A 21411-nucleotide genomic window follows, 5' to 3' on the forward strand; every position below is an offset into this window, starting at 1 on the left:
GTTAACGATGTAAAAACAGCAGATAAAGAAATGACCTTCTTGGGAGCGGAGATCAGAATTATTCCGTGTCTGAGAGGCTGAGTATCTTTCACACAGAACGCATTAACTGGTTATTAAGGGGTACCTGTCAAACCCTAGAGCATAAGGGCTAATGAAAGTAACAAATGATAATGATCAAAATGACTCGCGTGTTATTGAGCATTTACTTCCTGCCAGTTCCTACGAAAACATTTTACTTTTAGGGGCGCCTGGGTGGCTCAGTCTCAGCCCGGCACCTGACTCTTAATTTTGGCTCCGGTCACGATCTCATGGTTCGTGACATCGAGCTCTGTGCTGGGCTCTGTGCTGACAGCAGAGAGCCTGCTTGGGATTCTCTCTCGCTCTCTCTCTTCCGCTTAGAATAGATAAATAAATGATAAAAAAAAAATTTTACATTCATTAACTCATTCGATTGTTTTTTTTTTTTAATTTTAATGTTTATTTACCTTCACCATGACAGCAAACACCTAAAACTCTCTCTTCTGTGCTCTCGGAGGGTGGTATCCCCAGATCCTCAGGCAGGCTGCGGGCGTGCTCTTGTTTCTCTCTCTGGGTCCCCTTGTCACCACAAACGAAAAGGACAAATAACTCAGAACAGCACCGTGTTTGTTACACGGGCCTCGGGGCCACCTGCGCAGGGTGTTCAGTTTCACGCTGAAGCTGGCGGGAGGGTCTACTCGGGGTCAATCCAAGAGGGGCTTGGAGTTGGTGGCCCCGGTGGTACGGGTATCCTCGCTGCCCTCCTCAGCCCGTGACCGGCCTCCGCGATGTGTCTGCTCCCCGGGCCCACCTCTTCTAATCCCACAGGCCACGGAGCGCTTCTCTTGCTGGCGTCCCTTTCTCCCAGCCTCCCCGCTCTTTCTCCGCCCATGACGACTTTCAGCTACGTTACGGATTGCTGCTCACCGAGTCTTTCCGAAGCACATCTCATTTCACGCTATCTCCCAAAGCCTTCCGTGGCTCCCCACCGCTCGCAGAACGAAGTCCGAGCTCCTAGACCCAACCCTAACTTTTCACTGCCTTCCAATCTCCTCCAGGCATCTTCTGCTCAAGGCAAACCAAACACAAACTGTCCTGCCTTTGAGTCTTTGCTCGTACTCCCAACTTGGTTCGTACTCCGTACTTTGCTCCCCCCCCCACCCAAGGGCTTTTGCACTGCCCAACTCCGGGAGGCCCGTGTTCCCCAGAGGCAATGTGACCAGCACCCACTGGATTTGGCCAATGCGCAACCTGCACAGCTGTACCTGTCCGCCCAGTCATCTGGATCATACATATCACCACACTGTTTCCCTCCACGTAAAACAGGATTCTTCAGTAGCAGGATTGACATATTCGGCCAGATCATTCTGCGTTGTGGGGAGCTGTCCTGTCCATGGTATGACGCTTAGCTGCATCCCTGGCACCCTCCCTTCCCAGTTGTGGCAACTGAAAACGTTCCTGACGTTGTCGAGGGTCCCACAGAAGGCACAATCATCTCTGGCCGAGAGCCGCCGCTCTAATACCTACCCAAATGTGAAGCTTTGCCCTCTGAGTCACCTACTCCACACTGCCGAGAGAGTGCAACCCCGCTGGTAGGCATACCCCCCCAGAACCTCGCCCACTGGTCCACTCTCTACTTCAAACGATAGGCACGTCCCCTACCAAGATGTGATTGCTTTCTGGAGCGTGCCTGCCAGCTACAGATGCCTCCAGGACTCACATACAACAGAGGTTAGGCCGACATTTATCACAGAACCCAGGGCACTAGTTTGCCCCGCATCCTTCCCGGTAGGAAAGTGAGTTTCAAACATGCCTCGGGACGGCCATTGGTTCTACACGTACCAATCGCGTAGAAATACGGCCTGTCGCTGGCTCCGATGCAGGAGAAACCTAATCTTTTACCTGAGACTCTGATTTATGTGTGACCACTCTGCTCCTTGCCACAACGGGGCTTGTTTTGGCAAATGGGTCCAGATTTCGTCCATTAGCTTCAAATAAGTGAAAAACTCTAGGGTTTGGTGAAATCACACAATAAAACATCATTAAGCACTACAGCCTGTCAAGGCAGACGGCAGGTTGGAGCTGAAAGTCAGAAGACCGTCTGAAAGGAAGCAAGAAGGCACAACGGATGGGACGGGGGGCAGCTGGCTTTCATTTGGGGGAGGTCGTCGGAGGACTCTCCCGTCTGTGATGTCAATGAAGAACAGAGGCCCCGGCAATTTAACTGTCATCGGTAGAAATGCTCCGACGGGCATGGCCACGAGCCCTGGCCCTTTGCTCCATCTGGGCCGTTCTCCGTGTGCACTAGGAGACGGGGCCACGCGGCAGGGAGACGAAAGAACCAGGCCAGGCCCCCGGGAGCCAAAAAAAAGGTCTGGCCGGTGTGCCAGGCCGGGGGGGGGGGGGGCAGATGGGCAGCGGGTGTCCCAGGGACAAGATGGGGGTCACCGCCCGTCACCACCTCTGATGGCCCCCGAGCGTGCAGCTCTGAATCCAAGAGCGAGCGGACTGCGTCGTTTGCTCGGGTTCTGGGAGCTGTGGACAGCCTTTGCGGCCTCCTTTTCTCTTCGGTCTCTATCTCTGGTCATCCCTCCACCTCTCCCTCTGCTGTCCCACCCCTCCGTGTCCCTATTGCACTCTCTGCACGCGTGTCTCTCTCTCTCTGTATAGCTACGCGCGTCTCTCCCTGTCTCTCTCCATCTCTCTGTCTCACCTTCTCTGTGTCCGTCCTTGTCCGTGTCCCTCGGGGCTTCTCTCCTTCTCTTGCTCTCTCCGCGCCTCTTCTCTTTCTCCCATGTCCCTCTGACTCTATCTCTGTCTCCTCCCCGGCTCTCTGTGTCTCTTCTGTGCTTCTCGCTCAGTCCTCCTTCGTCTCACGCTCTCGTTACTTCTCTCTCCCTCCCGTCTGTCTCTTTCTCCCTCTTACCCCAAGACAACTGACCTAAAGTGGGCTCTCCCTGGAGACCCCCTCGCCGTGCGCCATGAGATGCCAGCAGCACCCGGGGGGGGGGGGGTCCGGAATCCAGCGCAAGCTTGGCGACATTTGGCCGCGGGCTGTTCTGCGCTGTGTCTCCCTCTCTCCACCTCGCTCTGTGCGTCTTCTTTCTTTATCAGCTGAGCATGCGCAGGCGGTGGCCTTAATGTCTTCCCTGCCAGAGTCCAGAGCACGGCCGTCAAGTACCCCTGTGACACTCCTGTGCCTCCCCTCCTAGCCGCGCCCCCGTCTCGCTCCTTCTGAACAAACTGCACTCTGGGTGGCTCCGACCAAGATCGGAAGCAACAGGGGACGGAACGGGGGTGCACCATCCCAGGCCTAGAGAGTAAAGAGCCCAAACCCAAGCCAGCGGTAGCCTAGCCATGGCCTTCGTGGAATAATCACCGTGGCAGCCGTTGTGAACACTTGACATCGTGCTCCGTGCTTTGCACGTGGCCTCGTGTAGCCTTCATGACCCATGATTAGCCCCATTCCCCGAATTTAAAACCCGAGGTTCAGAGAGAAGCTATGTTTCCCAAGGTCACCCAGCTAGCGTGTCACGTAGCTGGCCCACCACCCCAGGGCTGTCTGCCTCTGAGCACCAAATGGGGCCACCCTTCCTCTCATTTCAGCAGAAAGGCTCCGATCGCTTCCTTTCCCGAGCTCGCGCCGTGCGCCGATCCCCGCGCTAAGCCATTTCGTCCGCCTCATCTTGTTTCAAATTCATAGTCCCATGAGGTGTCCACAATGCCTATCACCTCCCATCGAGCAGATGGGGAGCCTAAAGACCAGAGAGGTTAATTCACCTGCCCAAGGTCACACAGCCAGTTGAGAAGCAGAGCCAGGGCGATGGGCTTCAAGGAAATTAAGAGATTCCAACTGGCATCTCTAAATTTATATTTCCGCCTCCACCGAGGTCCCCACCACTGCAAGTAATCCTGAAAATTCGTCATGAAGCTTTCAAAACAATTTATGCAAACAAACCTCAAGTGGGGCTATTTGTATTGGCAGCCCATTTCACTTAACCACCCACAACAAGGAACAGATGGCCAGAGCGTTGGACTCGCCTGCAAAGAAAACAGGAGGGGCGAGAGCATCAGAAGCCGCCTTCCTTCCCCCACGCCTGCCCGCTTTGTGACGATTACAGGCTTGTTCTTGTTTATGTCTTTGATCCCGTTGTTATTTTATGTACTTGTGAAACCGACCCGGCATTTCATGAGAGAGGTTTGTTCAAAGACCATTTGCCAACCATCTTCGGTTACCAGGAGCCGGGCTTTCAGTGCTGAATTTGGAGTCCTTTCCAGACGGAGCCTTCTGGAAAGGGGCTCAGCAGGAAGTAGAAACAGCCTGCAGATGTTGGATCAGAGACGGGCAAAAGCTTCGAGACAAACGGCTGAAGAGTTACACTTACCTGCCTTTTTTTTTTTTTTTTTTCTTGGTCACCTTTGTTTCCACTGGGCTTTTGCCACTCGAGGTGGGGACGAGTCCTGGGCTGAGGGGCAAATCCTGGATTCAAATCTGTCCCTTACCAGCTGCGTTGACATTAGACACGTTACCTAGACGCTCTGAGACTTCAGGGAACTCGTGTATGAGGCTACCAATACTTCCTTGGCAGGGTTGCTGTGGTATTTAAGTGATAGTTGGATAATGCATATATCTGAGTGATTCGTCCATTACGAAATGCTATTCCACTCCACTTGCTTTAACCCAAAACAGTCAGGTGGCTGTCTCGATCACAGGCCAGTTAATCACCCAATAAATATTGCTGAGCGTGTATTATTTTCAAGAGAGATCTGGAAAAGATTCAAGGAGAATTAAGTCAGGATCTCCATCCTGGAGGCCGGCGCCCCAGCGGGCGGGGGCGCAAGTATCCAGGATCCGTGGCAGATGGTATTTTCCAAAGATCGCTACAACACCTCCCATCCCGAATACAGCGTGTCTTTGACACTCTTCCCACAGACAGGTGGGGGTCTCCATTTTTCCCCCATGAACCTGGGCAGCTCGGGACAGAAGTTGCGGCGGTGACATGGGACATCCAGGCTAGATCATAATAGGGGTAGTACTTCTGCCTGGTAATCGTGGGTCACTGTCCTTTGGAGCCCCGAGCCGTCCAGGAAGAATCTGACGCTGCCATGATAGGAGGAAGCCCAGTCCACATGGAGAGGTCAGGTGTAGGCATTCTGGCCAACAGTCACCATCGAACGCCAGACGTGTGAGTAAAGACATCTCCAGATGATTCCTACCCCAGCCATCAAGTCACTGCCACCTTTGGTGGGGGGTGGGAGGTGGGGGCAGAGAAGAGTCCCAGATATCCTGGCACGGACACAAACCGTCGGAGTTCTACCCACCCCTAATCCCTGAGCCACACGTGCCTTAAACATAATACGAGGATCACCCCAGCGGGAATCTGGGGGCTGGTTGCTGCCCCGGGTAACCGGCACAAGAGAGCAAAGCGAGACATACACCGGGGAAAAGCTCATTTTAAATAGATCCTGATCCCTACCAGAGAGGGTGGGCAAGACAGGAGCTGAGAGCAGGGAAGAAACGTGTGGGCTGGAGGTCGGGAAATGGTTTTTGAGGCAGCAAGGCAAAAGTTAAGCCTTAATTAAGCGGGTATTATTTGGATAGGGGAGCACGAGGTGAAGGGAGTTCACTTATTAATAAAAGAACCCATAACTCAGTATGTCTCCAATGATTATAGTAATAACAATTATAGTAATAGCTAATGATGTGGGTGATAATTTTAAATACATACCAATTATTGTTTTTCGCTGGTATTTCCTGTTACCCCCTGACCCTTCCTTACCTTCTGAGCGGCTCCAACATATGGCATCCATTGCCTCCAGGAAAGGACGTGGAAGCAAAGACAGAGAAAAGGTACTTGTGAGCCCATTGCCCGGGTCCCCAAATCTCCTTCTGGGAGACATGACGCGCTGGGGCCATATTTGTTCACATTGGCTCAGAAAGCCAAACTGTCTTTCCGAGATTAGATCCATAGACCCTGGGGGTGGAGGAGCATCTGAAGAAATCAATGAACTTGACAGCCACCCCCACCCCCCGTCAGCCCACCCTAAAGCAGGTAGATTTAAGGAATTCCAAAGCTGAAATAGCAGTGTCCCTGTTCCCACAGCAAGAGCGAGCCTCCGGCACGGAGGGAGAGCAGAATAGAGAGGTGTGTCCAGCCAGAGGGGGCACACAGCCTCCCAGGGGCTCCGGCAGCTAACCCAGGACAACGGGACTTTCTGTGGAGAAATTTCCAGAAGCCCGGAGACAGGAGGGGGATGTGGAATGTCTTCTCAGGAAGCAAGGCTGTTCTGGCCGTGGCAGGTGTGGGCACCTGACCAGAAGCGAGATGGCAATACGGAAGACTCAGCAGATGCCAACAGAGATCGAAGACGGTCACCCTTGTCCCCCTGCCCTGCTGGAGTGAGGAGGTATCACTGGGCAAAACAGACAACACTAAACGGACTGGCTTCTATTTTTTTTTCTCTTACGGGTCTTATTTATTCTTAAGAGAGAGACACAAGAGCAGGAGCAGGTGAGCGGCAGAGCGAGAGAGGGACACAGAATCCGAAGCAGGCTCCAGGCTCTGAGCTGTCAGCACGAGCCCGACGCGGGGCTCGAACTCACAAACCTCGAGATCTTGACCCGAGCCGAGGTCGGACACCTAACCGACTGAGCCACCCAGGCGCCCCTAAACTGACTGGCTTCTAACTCGCGGCTTGAAGTAGATTGAACTGCGTAGCAAAGCAAAGAAACTTATACCTGTTTGCACTCTGGCTCCATCAACATTTACGGAGTTTACTAAATGGGAGGAAACCATGCCCGGCTCTTTTATTTTCTCACCAGGTCCTGGCAAAGGACTCTGTGAGATGGGTCCTGGCTTCACTTTTCAGAGAAAGGAAAGGAGGCCCAGAGATGTTAAGTAACTTGTCTCTAGGGGCTCAGCCTCGAAGAGGCACAGCAGGGATCAGACCCAGGACCGCCTGATTCCAGAGAACCTGCTCTTGGAACGTGCTCCACAGTGCCTCCCAGGGGGTCTGCTGTCCACACTGGGACTCCCTTCCGGCAGGAGGGGCTAGGCTACACTGCAGGAACGAACGACTGAAAACCTGAGTGCCTAAACACAACAGAAGCATAGTTTCCCTCACGCTGCGTGGCCCCTGGAGGTCAGCGGGAAGGTTATCCTTCGGGATAGGTTATCCAGCGGGAAGGAGTCCATCAGACTCCTCATTTGTGCATCTGGGCCGTTGAGGCCTCCTGTCTGGAGGGTTACCAGTTACTGGGGCAGGAGAAGGAGGCAAAAGGTGAATTGCCCAACGACTCTGAAAAATTTCTGCCCAGAGCATCACATGTGTCATAACATATGACACATCACTTCTTCTCACATCCCACTGGACAAGGCAAGTCCATGGCTGCATTGGCAGGAGGTGAGAGGTAGAGGTCTGCCACGTGTCCCGAGGTGGGAGAACCTGACTATGATAGTGACATGGCTGATCACCACCCCGTGCGACAGCTCTGTTTATCATAAAATCATGTTGAACGACGGAGAGGAGAGATGGTTTGACGTGGCCTCTGATGAAACTCGCCTCCCCGGCAGTTCAACCAACGGACGACATCACAGACGATTGTGACTAATTTTAAACCCTTCTCGTACCACCCCCTTGAGAACTCACCCCCAAGTGACTTCTCACAAAGTGTCAGAGCCACAGGGACGACGAAGCTTTGATGACACTGTAGAGAAGGCTGAGGTTCTATGAGGAAAGAGGACGGTGAAGGTTTAGCATCCTCTCCCTTCTTATCCGCCCTGGAAGGGGCCCCTGACTCCTCCTCGGCCATCTGAAAATCAGACACATTTAATGCCACATTCTGGCCTCGAATGGAGAATACGTTTTCTGCTGATGTCCTAACTGTACCACCTGTCTCTTCCATCCCTTCCATACTCAGAGCTCATGGCCCAGGGAAGCTGCAGCCATAAAAGGACAGAGACAAGGAGCACTCCCCAGCGTGGCTTCAGACACCCATTGTCCTTCGTGGCCACGGGAGGACCGGCAGGTCAGCGAAGCTGGGACTGAGGCAGGAAGCAGGGCCTGAGTTCAGAGATTACAACTTCTCCTGAGAGTTTGGCTGCATCATTAACACCAAATGATAATTAATCCTCCAAAAAATCCTCAGATGTTAATCCCCTAGGAAGTCTTAATTAACTCTTATAAGGATTAGTTCTGAAACTTGGGAGGAAAGAGCAGACACATCCAAGTAATGCTAAATTGTGAATACCATCATCTTTCATGCAAAGAAAGGGCTCACCGCCGCCCTTTATCATCCAACCACCCATCCATCCATCCATCCATCCATCCATCCATCTATCCATCCATCTATCCATCTATTCATCCATCCAACCAACCACCCATTTATCCATCCATCCAACCAACCACCTATTCATCCATCCAACCATCCATCTGTCCATCCATCCATCCATCCATCTGTCCATCCATCCGTCCATCCATCCGTCCATCCATCCAACCATCCATCGGTCCATCCATCCATCCATCCATCCATTCATCCATCTATCCATCCATCTATCCATCTATTCATCCATCCAACCAACCACCCATTTATCCATTCATCCAACCATCTGTCCATCCATTCATCCATCCAACCATCCATCTGTCCATCCATCCACCCATCCATTCATCCATCCAACCATCCATCTGTCCATCCATCCATCCATCCATCCATCCACCTGTCCGTCCATCCATCCACTCATCTATTCACCTACTCATTCAGCAATACTTACATGTAGACATGGCTCCCGCCTCACGGAAGTTATACTCTAATGGAGATCGGGGAAGGAGGGCCGTCCATCATGGAATCACACCAGTATGTCGCTACAGCCCGACACATAAAAGGAAGGTACACGTGGATGTGAGAACAATTAGAAGGAAACCTGGTCTGGTGTGGAAGACAAGACTAGTGATCACCTGTGTCTAGTCCTCTCCTGCCTGGGCATTTTGGAGTCACGTGACTTGTTCTGACCAATGAAACGCAAGCATACACGATGCCCCACCCCATACGGTTCTCCATGGTTCTCCAGCCCTCACTCCCCCCTTGAGGCAGACGTGTGGAGAAGGTGCGATCACAAGCAGGGAATAACCTGGAGTTGCGGCACAGGGTTCTGCGGGGTTGCCTGGATCTGCGGGGGACTCTTGGCATGACTGAGAAACGAACCTTAGCTGTGATGTCCTGCTGAGATTCGAGGTTGGTTGTTCCTGCAGCATAGCCCGGCCTCGCCTAACACCCTAGGGCAGGGCAGGGAAGAGGGCGGAGGAAACTTCTCCGGAAGTGGTGGTTCCGTTGGAATCCCCAGGATGAACAGGAGATGACTCTACGAGAGAAGGTGGGTCTGCTGCGTGGGGTCACCCACAGCCACTTCCCTGGCCTCCTATGACCCAGGTCAGGTCTCTGCACCGGCTGGTGCCTGGTGAGAGAGCACAGCCCAGAGAGAAAGACCCTGCAGCCCTGGTCCCAAAGCCTGCAAAATAAGCCATAGACAGAGCACACTCCCAGGGGGAGGCACTTATGTTCCAATGAAACCAAAGCTAAGACATCAAAAACCAAAGCTTTCAGGGAAAAAAGAGGGTGGTATGATGGCTGTCGTGGTTGAGAATATGGTCTAGAACTGCACCGCCTGGGTTCAAATCCTGGTCTCTCCCAGCCTATCTGTGCGACCCTGGACAGGGTCCTCAACCTCTGTGTCCTCAGTGTCCTCATCTGTAAGATGGGAATGATCAGAGTACCTACCAGCTAGAGTTTTTCTGGGGGTTATTTGAGTTAGAAAGGACACTTAGCGGGGTGCCTTGTACACAGCAAGTGCTAGGTGAGAATTTGATAGAAAAATAAAATAGTAGAGAGACAACAGACGACCAGCCAGCCGGGGCTCCGTCCGATGGTCCTTTCTCCAGTCTGGGGAAACAGTGTGCCAGAAAGGAGCAGCCTGGTGACTCTGCCAGCTGCCCTGTCACCCAGTGAGGTCCCGAAAGCTGATTCAGCTTAGGCGAGTGTTTCTTCTCTTGCCGAAAACTGAGAAGACAGGAGGGGAGCACGTCCATCTATAGACAAAACGCCTTTATCACAGGTTAACATATTAAAACAGACCTTAAGTTTCAGCTTGCAGAAGCTCCTCTTTTAAAGTTGTAATTCTTTCACGGGTGTTCCCAGTGGGCATCCTTCTTTTGCTCGCATACCTCCGGTGACAGGGAACTCACTACCTTACAGGTCAGCCCATCCTTCACTGGAGCGCGCGTTTTGCCCCCTAGCTTCTCACACTGGGCTTAACTCTCTACCTCCCTGAGTCCCCATAGCTGGAGTGCATTCTCTCATCTACACCCCACTAGCAAGGGGAACGTGCTCAGAGAAGTAGCCAGCGGCCAGAGCGGGTAGGACAGGGACCCGGATGCTAGTCTCCTGTCGTGGGAAGCATGGGGCTGTTGAAAGAAGACAGTGACCTCGTCAGCTGCCTACTTGAAAAGGATCTCTTTTGCTGGCTGTGTGGACGGTGGACGGCAGGGGGTCGAGGGTGAAGGCAGGGGGCCAGGTGCTCAATTACTGCTCATTAATTAATATTGAACACCTCAGAAAGACTCGCCTGCAGCAATGGCCAGTGATAAAAAGGCACTTCTTCATGGGGCTTCCTGAGCCGCCGGGCTTCCTTCCCTCAAAGCCCTCATCACGCTGCGCTATAATTATCTGCTTACTGGTCTGTCCTCCAGATGCGGTTCATCCTCGTAGCTCACCGCCCCCCTCCCCCGACTCCTGTGCCCAGGATAGTGCCTGACACGTGGCAGTTTCTGGAACAACTTCGCAGACGGTGGTGGGGCCATGGTGGTTGGTGATTCCTGGGTCACCTGAATCAGCCTGATTCCAGGACCCTAAGAGCGGCACCCTATTAGAGTTGGAAGGATATCAGCCAACATGCAACCTTTCCCAGCTGTGGGGAACATGCAGGCAGCTCAGAAAGTGCCAGAGGACTGACGGGGATCGTATGATTTATGGTCTAGTTGGGGCACTTTTATTGGGCCCAAAGGCGGAACCAACCAGGACACCACCAGGACAGCAGGTGTAGACTGAGCAGATCGGGATGATGATCGCCCATTACTTTCTGCTATTTTTCTAACGTTTATTTCTTTATTTTGAGAGAGAGAGCACGAGCGCGCGCACGCGTGCGTGCAGAGAAGGGTCGGAGAGAATCCCAAGCAGGCTCCATGCTGTCAGCACAGAGCCCGATGCAAGGCTGGAACCCACGAACCGTGAGATCACGACCTGAGCCAAAATCAAGAGTCAGACGCTTAACCGACGGAGCCACCCAGGTGCCCCCAGAAGCTCAAAATCTTACCTCTTCTCTGTCTCTGACTCATCTCTCTTCCCAGGTCTGTTCACTCGCTTCTTGATTTTCCCCAGATGCCTCCTCCTTCCTTTTTCTCCCAATGGCGTCATTGGACAACTGAGCACATAGTTAACAAAACAGTTGCGTTCCCAGCTAGAAGGGTTCCTCTGGTGACTTGGCTGGGCCACAGGGCACCCAGATATTTGGTCACACAGTCTCCCAGGGGCATCTGTGAGGATGTTTGGGGACGAGACAGACATTCGAACGGATAGACCGAGTCAAACAGACTGCCCTCTCCAGTCATCCCAATCCACTGATGACCCAAACACAGCACAAGGCCTGACCCTCCTGTGAGTAAGGGGATGCCTTCAAGCTGGGGCATCGGATTTTTCTAGCCTTTGGACTTGAATGGAAACATCAGGAAGGCCTGGGTCTCCAGCCTACTGGTTTTGACTGGAACTTATACCATTGGGTCTTCTGGCTCTCCAGCTTACCGTATGCAGGTCTTGGGACTTGTCATCTGCCATAATTATATCATTCAATGTTTCATGATAAGTCTGTCTCTCTCTATAGAAATTTATCTATATCTATACCTATATCTATACCTATACCTATATCTATATCCTATCGATTCTGTTTCTCTAGAAAACTCTAAGACAGCAGCTATGTCCCAGTACCTAGCACAATGCGTGTGCCAATGCTCGTTGAATGTGGGACCACAATGAGACGCTGTTGAGGTCTTGAGCCTTGTAAAGATAACAGAGTCCCCAACTCCAAAATATAGGGGCGCCTGGGTGGCTCAGTCAGTTAAGCGTCCACCTTTGGCTCAGGTCATGATCTCACAGTTCGTGAGTTCGCGCCCTGCATCAGGGATGTGGGATTCTCTCTTGGGATTCTCTCTCTCCATCTCTCTCTCTCTCTCTCTCTCTCTCTCTCTGCTCCTTGCTCACTTGTGCTTTCTCTCTCTCAAAATAAATTAAAAACTTAAAATTTTTCAAAGTATAAAATAATAGTGGACACAAGACACAAAATATATACATATGCTAAAGAAGTTTTTTTAAAGCCTATTCTAAGATTTTCAGATTATAAGATTCAGGAAAAAAAATCTATTAAAGCTGAACCTTGGGTGGGGGTCCCCTCCTTTGCTGATGCCCTGAGCACACACTTAGCTCCAGCTAGGTGATCCCACCTGGCTGAATGAATGAGTGTAAGAAGGAATGAATGAATGAACATACACGTGTCTTGGGTAATGAAGAGAAACTGACTTGTAAATGGCACTTTACTATTCTCCCTTCTTAATGTGAGCTGGAGGTATTTCCAGCAGGGCACGTTTTTGTTTTTGTTTTGTTTTTGTTTTTGTTTTTGTTTTTCTTTTTGGTGGTGCTGGTTACTGGAAACTTGCCCTGTAATTCCTGTGATGCCGCAGTTTAAACTAATCAGCTTCTGGATAGGATTCCTTCCCAGCTCACCACCTGACCCCGAAACCCGGGCTTGCGGCTGGACCCCTCTGCGGGGTTCAGTGCAGAAGCCCCCCCCCCCCCCCGCAGTGGCCTCCCCACCCTGGGGAGGACCGGTGCCCCGTGACACTTGGACACGGCACCGAGCTGCCTCCGCCCTGCCCCAAATCAGGCCTTGGTTCCTTGTTCCGCGTTCCCTCCGAAGTTCGAACACCCGCAGGGGAGCCAGAGAGGGAGCCGAGGTCTCCAGGCAGGGAGCCTCAGCAGGGCACCTGCTCAGTACCAGCTACCATCTGTCCTCCAGGGAGCCCAGGCTGATGTTGGCACTTAGATTCGTTTCTGCCCTTTGGAGGTAATTCATCATCCTACGACAGCCATTCTTGGCTGTTTAAAAAAAAAAAAAAAAAATGGAAAGACCAAAACCTAGCCCGAATCTCTGCCTTTTGAGTCAGCCCAGAGAGAGGCAAAGAGGAACCTCTTCCCGGTCAGGCTGCTGTACAACGCCCACGGGCCGCGAAATGGGTGAGGTTTTCCCAGGCGATTTTTATTTTTGTGGTTTGGTCCTTTCATAGGCTGTTTTGAGCACTTTCTGGGCCTCAGGCACTCCTTGGAGACCTTGAACTTCATCCCCTCTGTGAGGCAGGGGACACAGGGCAGGGTTAGAAGCTGCCCTGACTCAGATCCCAGCACTTAGTCATCGTGTCACCTTAGTAACCTCGTCGTGGAAGTTAGTAACCTTAACTACCCTAAGCCTCCATTTCTCCTTCCGTGAAAGGGGTATGGCAATAATAGTCCCCTACTCCCTGGGGCTGCTGTCAGAACTAAATCACTTCATTCCAGCCAAGCGATTAAATTCAGGCCTGGCTCTCAGGAAGAACCCAGCATGCCCCAGCTCCTATCGTCCCGTTTTACATGTAAGCAAGTGGAGGAAGCCCAGGGAGGGCAGGCCAGTTTCCCAGGGTCACCAAGCTGCACAGTGAAAGGATCCAGCCTCAACCACCAGGCTCGTCGGATTTCTGACGCCCAGCTCACAACTGCCGCTGCTCCCTGGCTGAAAAAATACAGAGGGAGCCTTGCCTTAGGTAATTCAAGGCCTGCTTGATCAAAAGGGAATAACAGATCTAACATGTCACAGCATTAGACTTGTCTGACAGGACACTTTCTACGTGGCTGTTTGCCAGAAACTAATACCCTTCTGTGAATTTACCTCTTGGTTTTAAAACGTCTTTCTCCAGGTGTTTCTGCTTGGTTTTGTTTTTGTTTTTGTTTTTGTTTTTGTTTTTGTTTGCTTTTTGTTCTGTGTGGGGCTCAAACCTCCTGTTTCCACTTGTCCCTTTTCAATATAAAGTTAGGCACCGGGTCTGTCCGAGTCTCCCGTCACCTGACACTACGTGCAGGTGGGGCTGGGGGACACCTGGTCACGGGCCTTTGTTTACGCGTGGGGAAACTGAGGCCTGGAGCAGGCAAGGGACGTGTGTCTGGTCCCCCAGCCTCCTGACAGGCTGGAACCCAGGGTGGGGGGCCTGAGTCCCCGGGGGCTCTCGGTGCTGAGACGCTGATCCACTTTTGACACCTAATTTCATCCACAGGGTCCCGTCCGTTGTGGCGGCTGCCACGGAGCCCGGGGCCCACCCGACATGGCGGAGGGATGGCCGGGTTTGTCCTTCAGTGGGTTGTTGCTGGAATACTGCAGCGTGGCCAGCAACTTCCCCTGCCCGGGACTGGGCGGAAGGCCCTCGAAATAGGGAGAGCCAGAGCCTCAAAGACGAGTTCAGTCTGGCCTTGGTCTTGGGGAATGGCGTGAGCGGATCCTGAGACGCTGTCTGTTCCTTGCTGGAACATTCCTTGCTCCACACAGGCAGCCTCGATTTCAGGACGTCATATTGGGCCCCTGGCGTCTGGGCCACGTCCCACAGAGGCTGAGAGGGTGTCTCCTGTAGGTCACCCAGCCAGCTTGGCTCCCCTCTGCCTGCCTCTGCTCACTTCCGCTTGCCTCCACTCCCCTCTGCCCACCCCTGCTACCTCTGCTCATCTCTGCCCGCCTCCTCTGGCTGCACCGATCCAGCCGAAGCAGCTCTTGTTTCCATGGAGAGAAACCTGGGTCCCCAAGGAGGCTCCAGAAGATGTTGGCAGTAGCTTCTGGCTGGACACACTGGGACTGGCAGTGAAATCAGGTGCGGTGGAGGGTGGGGGCCCTGAGGAGGAGCAGGGCTCTGTGCAGAGCGCCTCTGGCATCCCCTGGTGACTTTGTGAGCGAGCGGGCCATGGAGAGGGGGAGGCGGCCCGGGCGCCCCGGGGCCCGAACTCAAGCTGAGCCAGGCGTTCATTAGATTTTTCTGCTTCCCGGCCCGGTCACGCCAAAGAATGACTCTGGAGAGCATTCACGACGGGCACGCTCCCTCTATGTGTTAACTCGATGCATCCTCATAACTGCCCTCGGGGATAAGAGCTACGAAGGCCATGTCGCGGACAAGAACACCGAGGTCCAGAGAGGTGGCCCCAAATGATGTAACTCCTGGACTCGCAGCCTATGCTCCCCATCCGTGAAAGCTCACACAGAGGCGTGCCTGGGCACGGGGTCCAGAGCTTTCTGACGCCCAGATCAGCTGCAGAGGGGGAAGCCAGCCATCTTCCGCAGGCACAGGCTACAAACGGGAGTTGGAGGAGATGGTGAGGTTTGCCCATGGCCGTTCTCTGGATCCAGGACAGAAGGCATGGACCAAGCCTAAACCCAGTAGTAGGGGCACCTGGGTGGCTCAGTCGGTTAAGCATCTGATTTCGGCTCAGGTCACGATCTCGCGGTTTGTGAGTTCAAGCCCCGCATCGGGGCTAACAGCTCAGAGCCTGGAGCCTGCTCTGGATTCAGTCTCTCCTCTCTCTCTCTCTCTCTCTCTGACCCTTCCCTGCTCATGCTCTGTCTCTCTCTCTCAAAAAGAAATAAACATTAAAAATTTTTTTTTAACTTAGAAGTAAATGAGGGGCACTGGCTCACCCTGCCTCCTTTTTCCAGCCACGGTCTCTTCCTGCCCCTTCATATTCCCCGGGGCGCTGGAGCAGTCGGCCGCAGGGTGTCCCCGCCCCCGCCCGGGGTTCTGGGCTCTTACACCTGACCCCTCAACTCTACCTCTTTTTAGCTCTGTGACCTCAGGCACATTCTTGCACTTCTCTTGGCCCCGGTTTCCTTGCGCACAATGAATACTATTAGTAACGGTGTGTGCTTCGTGGAGGCATTTTGAGGATGACCAGGGGGCATAACAACCAAAGTGCTCCGAAGGCTCCCGGATCCACAGCGCGCCTCACTGAAGGTTGGGTCACTGTTAGTAACCAGGAGGTCTGGGCTCTTGTTGCTATCCTCCTTGACATCCCCACCCCACACCCTCCCCGGCCGAGACGATCCGAAACACTAAGATGTTTATGACATGAGATAGTCCTTCCTCTAGGCTCGTTTGCACAGAAAAGCGTATCAAGGAAGGAGGGCACTTCTTAACGCCAAGGAGCAACTTGCTCATGGCGTCGAAAGCCAAGAATGTTGAGGGATTATTCTGGGCGTGTGCGTGTGCGGGCGGGGAAAGACAAATGTCCATTCCCTTGCAGTTCCAGAACTATACCTCTTCGCATTAAACGCAAAGCTGGCTCCTTCCAGAATGGTCACAGGCGCCAGGACGTTCTCTGCAAAGGGCCAAGCTGGACTCTTCAGGAGAGCACGCAATCCATCCAAGAGCCCAAACGCTGAGATCAGAGCGGAATCCTGTAGGACTGCGCTGCTAGGGGAAGGAAGGAGGGGGGGTGGGCCCCTTTACTCCGCTCTACTTAGAATCAGACTGCTTCCTTTGGCTTTCCGTTAACCTGGCCACTCCCAGCCTCCTCCTCCTTAAAGGGGCAACTCGGGTGTCCGTGAGCTGGGTAAAAAGACGGGATCCCTGGGGTGCCTGGGTGGCTCAGTCAGTTGAGCGTACAACTCTTGATTTCGCCTCAGGTCATGATCTCAAGGTTCGTGAGATCAAGTCCAGCTTCGGGCTCTGCGCCGACAGCATGAAGCCCGCTTGAGATTCTCTCTCTCTCTCTCTCTGCCCCTCCACCACTCACGGGCATGCTCTCTCTGAAAATAAACTAAAAAAAAGAAAGAAAAGAAAAAGAAAGACAGGATCCCTCCTACCTGTGGCATCAGAATCTAGATTTTAACCAGATTCCCGGTGATTCTTATGCACATTACAGTCTGAGAAGTCCTGTTTAGAATGCTGAGCCAGGGGCACTTTTAAGAGGAGTCAGTGAGTCAGGTCTCAGGTCCCCATAGTTTGGTGTAGGCGGCGGTTATGGTTTAAGGAGTCAGTGGAAGTAAACCAGGAACGCTCCAGGGTCTGGTTCTGGGATGAAGTGCACGTGATGGATAAAAGAGAGGGTCCAGGAGGCTGTGACACCCCATTGACGTGAGCATGGGGGTCTCCCCGAGGTTCCCAGCAGCCTCACTGCCCCGCTGGAGTCGTCCTCCTCTTGCAATCCCCTTTATTTTTTTTTAACTTTTTTTTTAACGTTTATTTTATTTTTGAGACAGAGAGAGACAGAACATGAACGGGGGAGGGGCAGAGAGAGAGGGAGACAGAATCGGAAGCAGGCTCCAGGCTCTGAGCCATCAGCCCAGAGCCCGACGCGGGGCTCGAACTCACGGACCGCGAGATCGTGACCCGGGCTGAAGTCGGTCGCTTAACCGACTGAGCCACCCAGGCGCCCCTTGCAATCCCCTTTAAACTTCACTCAGCACAGAGCGCCCCCTTCCAGCGACAAGGCGACAAGGCGGGGTGGCCTTGCAAAAGGCTCCGCAGTGAACCCCCCTCCCCCCCTCCCCCTCCCCCCCGCTGGTCCTGGGCAGAGGAGGGAGCCCTCGCTGCACAGACGAAAGCACCCAGGCAGAGCCCGCCCCAGGAAACTTACCTGCCCCCCCGGGCTGCAGGGGACAGAAAGTGCAAGGCTGGCTGGGCTGCCTTCACTGGGCCAGGCCTGTCTCCCGTCTCTGAGCCAGTTTCCACACCAGAGCTCTCGCGCAGGATTCTCGTGAAGGTCACATGAGAAACCTGGCAGGAGCTCTGACCACTGGAAAAGCACCGCCGCTCTCGCCCGCCAGTTGCACTTGTAGGAATCGGCCCTCGTGGTCAAGAGTGACCGGTCACTGGAGCTGCCCGAAGGCCCGCAGGCAGGGGGATCCAGGCCCTGAAGTAGGGGTCTCCAGGATGCGTGGGGAAGGGTGCCTCCGATCTGCTCCCGCCCCACGGGAGGAGAGCCCGGGGAGAGCAAACACATCGCAGAGCTCAGAAACAGTTTCGTTTCACTGTTAAACAACCGGGGATTCCTTTCAAGGGTCTGGAAGGACATACCCACAGCCAGTTAACCACGGCAGAGGGGTTAGAGCTGTGTTTCTCAATTTTTTTTTTTTTTTTTATGATTTATTTGTTTTCTTTTAGAGGGAGAGTGTGAACAGGGAAGAGGGGCAGAGGGAGAGAGAATCCCACCGTGGGATTGTGACCTGAGCTGAAATCGAGTCAGAAGCTCAACCCACTGAGCCACCCAGGCGCCCCTTTCTTTCTTTTTTTTTTTTTTTTTATCGCCGCCATGTCCCACCCAGGAAATGCTTGTAGAGATATACTGTACATCTGTTTATAGACTGTATGTGTATCTGTGCTTTAAACAAAAAAAAAATTGGATTTTCTAGGACCCCCAAGAATCAATCGTGCCCCCTGGGGGGGGGGTGATATTACCCCTGTTGAGAATGTATGGGTAAAAGAGGCCAGAAGTGAGGCTTTTCCCTTATTACCATTATTTGCTTTTTTTTTTCTTTTTTAGCACTTTTGGGGTTTTTATTTGTATTATTTTTATTTTTTCAAGATTTTACTTATTTTTAAGGAATCTCTATACCCATCCTGGGGGCTCAAACCCACAACCCCAAGATCAAGAATCACAGTCTCCACCCACTGAGGGAGCCAGCCAGCCTCCCCCCCTCAACTATTTACTTTTTGATTAAGTTCTATTTATTTATTTATTTTTTAAAAAGTGCTGGCAGATATTTACATAGCACTTGGTGCACGCCGTGCATTACTCTAAGAGCTTTACATTTTGAATCATTTAATCCCCATAATTGCCTAGGAAATGAATGCTGTATTCTCCCCATTTTACAGATGAGGAAACTGAGGTTCAGAGGCAGTAGCCAGCTTGCCCAAAGTCACGGCTCGTAAGTGATGGAGTCAGGAGCCAGACCACGGCAGCCTGGGGCCAAAGCTGGTGTTCTTGAGGAGACAGAACCGCGTATCGCATTTGCACTGAAAGAAAAGGATCAAAAAGAAAATGCAGAATGGGGATAGGTTTTTGTCTGTAAGCGGGTTAACATAGATGAAGGGACTTCTAGAACTTGAAGTGGTTTGGACGCATAGGATTATGTGCGTTGTGATGATTAGTCTGTGGATACTATGACACTAATAAAACCCCAAGCCGAGCTTGGGGATTTAATCTCAAGTCCGGGCTGGGGGGGGGGGGGGGGGGGGGGGGGGGCGGGGGGGGGGCATTGAACCTCCAAAAAAGCCAGAGGCAGAATGAGAGCGCTCCTTTAATGGAGATGAGGCAGGGCACCAGCGGTTGTGAGGAGGGACCTGGGGACAAAATATTTAGGGAGTTGCACCGTCATTCAGACGGCAGCCCCTGCTCCTGGAGCAGAGCCCGGCTCACCCCTGCCTCCGCTCAGTGGTACCCTCCTCCCCCCTCCGTTGTCTCTGAACCTTTGGGATCCACAGGACACAATTCAGAAACCACTCGTCTAGTCCACAACCCTCATTTTGAGGACACCGGGGCTCAGAGAGGGGATACCTTTTGTGTAAGGTCGCGCAGCCCATTGGCAACAAGTTTGGAACTCGAGCCCTGCCTCCTGGCTCTGTGGTCGCCAAGTCAGGTGCCCTCAGGATACAACTCTCCTAGGCTTTGAAAAGATGAGTTCGTTTCCTTCCCCTGGGCCACTTTGGTAGAATGGCTTATCCTTCCAAATTACATCAAAAGTATCTGCTCACTCCGGGGCCTCTGACCACATCACCTCGGATTTTTTAGAGGTTTTTGTCTGAATCGGTCTGACCTCCTTAGAACCCAATTGAAACATTTCTCAGGGTCAAATTCACTCGCGTTTCTCTTTCACTGAGCTCTTTTAGAATAGCCTAGCACAAAAATGAAAATGCAAACCTGGATAGAATTTCCAGGCATCCGTAATGCAGACAGCTTGGCATCTTTGAAGTCGACACTTCTAGAGATGGATTGACCCCAGCTGTCCGGTCTCTGAGGTGACCCTCAGCTGGATACATTTGCCACTCCAGCCCTGAAGCGATCTGCCCGCCATGAGACTCGTAGATGGCAGAGAACGTCTAGCGTGGGGGGCAGTTCCTTCTCTCTCCACTCCTGGACCTGGACCCTTAGTTGGCTAAGGTGCCCTCCCACAGATCCATGACCGAACCTCAGAATCTTTCTTAACACGGTGGTCTAAGCAACCCTTCCAATCTATCAGTGCTGGTCCTCAAAATGAAGTGCACTGAGAGAGAGAGAGAGAGTGAGAGAGAACAAAGGGGAGGGGCAGAGAGAGAGAGGGAGGGAGAGAATCTCAAGCAGCCTCCCGTGGTCAGCCCAGAGCCCGATGCAGGGGCAGAACTCACGAACCGTGAGATCATGACTTGCGCCGAAATCGGGAGTCAGATGCTTAACTGACTGGGCCACCCAGGTGCCCCGTGACTTGCTACTCTTAATCGTGCCCAACAGCCCCATTTTACAGATGAGGAAACAGAGTCCAGGGGAGCTCATTGCACCAAGCGACCGCTGGCTCTTAAGGACCCCCACAGATTCATCAAGGCCGGCCAAGGACCCGCCACAGTTTTGTCTTTATCTGTCATATTACTGACCTACATGTTGGCATAGGAGGTCACTCAGGCCCCATATTACCCACCTCTTGGCTCTACACCACTGATCCTGCCTCAGGCTCTGGGTGTTGGTGTTCGATTCTGCAGGTGACAGAGCCCAAACCATGATGCCTCAAGAACCTTTACTAGTCCTTAAGTAAGAGCCTTAGGCGGATGTCCCCCCATCAGGGGGCACTTTCCTCCCTGCTGGGATTCGGGGACCTCACCTGTTTTTGTTGTGTGCCTCTAGCAGCTCCTGGGCAGGGAACAGTCCTGCCACAATCAGTGTGCCACCAGAGGAAGGGGAGACAGAAGATGGGAGGGCAGGGGAACATGAGGCTCCCACACATCCCTGGCCCAAAACGGCACATATCATTTCTATGTTTTAAGGTTTGTTTATTTATCTGGGGAGAGGGAGCGCGCGTGAGAGAGAGCGGGGGAGGGGCAGAGAGAGGGAGAGAGAGAGAATCCCAGGCAGGCTCCAGGTTGTCAAAGCCCAATGCGGAGCTCCAACTCAGGAACTGTGAGATCATGACCTGAGCCGAAAACCAAAGAGATGGAGGCTCAAATGACTGAGCCACCCAGGTGCCCCAGCAGATATCAAATCTGCTGACTTCTGTTGGCTTGGGATTCGGTCCCGTGGCCAAACCTAAGTGTGTGTGT

At 52.8% G+C, this 21411-nt stretch overlaps 2 long non-coding RNA genes across 2 annotated transcripts; both read right to left on the minus strand.

Annotated features, from left to right (window-relative positions):
- Positions 1-355: 355 nt before the first annotated feature.
- On the minus strand, positions 356-6525 carry LOC121045314 (uncharacterized). The gene is made up of 3 exons (XR_005797698.1): positions 5799-6525; positions 486-4785; positions 356-394 (listed from the first exon to the last, which is right to left on the minus strand). It is a non-coding gene; the product is annotated as an uncharacterized LOC121045314 (long non-coding RNA).
- Positions 6526-13209: 6684 nt separating this feature from the next.
- LOC121045315 (uncharacterized) lies at positions 13210-17849 on the minus strand. The gene is made up of 3 exons (XR_005797699.1): positions 17762-17849; positions 16441-16596; positions 13210-13883 (listed from the first exon to the last, which is right to left on the minus strand). It is a non-coding gene; the product is annotated as an uncharacterized LOC121045315 (long non-coding RNA).
- Positions 17850-21411: the final 3562 nt, after the last annotated feature.

The sequence above is a fragment of the Herpailurus yagouaroundi genome, unplaced genomic scaffold (assembly GCF_014898765.1).
Source record: "Herpailurus yagouaroundi ecotype Mexico unplaced genomic scaffold, PumYag 190, whole genome shotgun sequence".
NCBI lineage: Eukaryota > Metazoa > Chordata > Mammalia > Carnivora > Felidae > Herpailurus > Herpailurus yagouaroundi.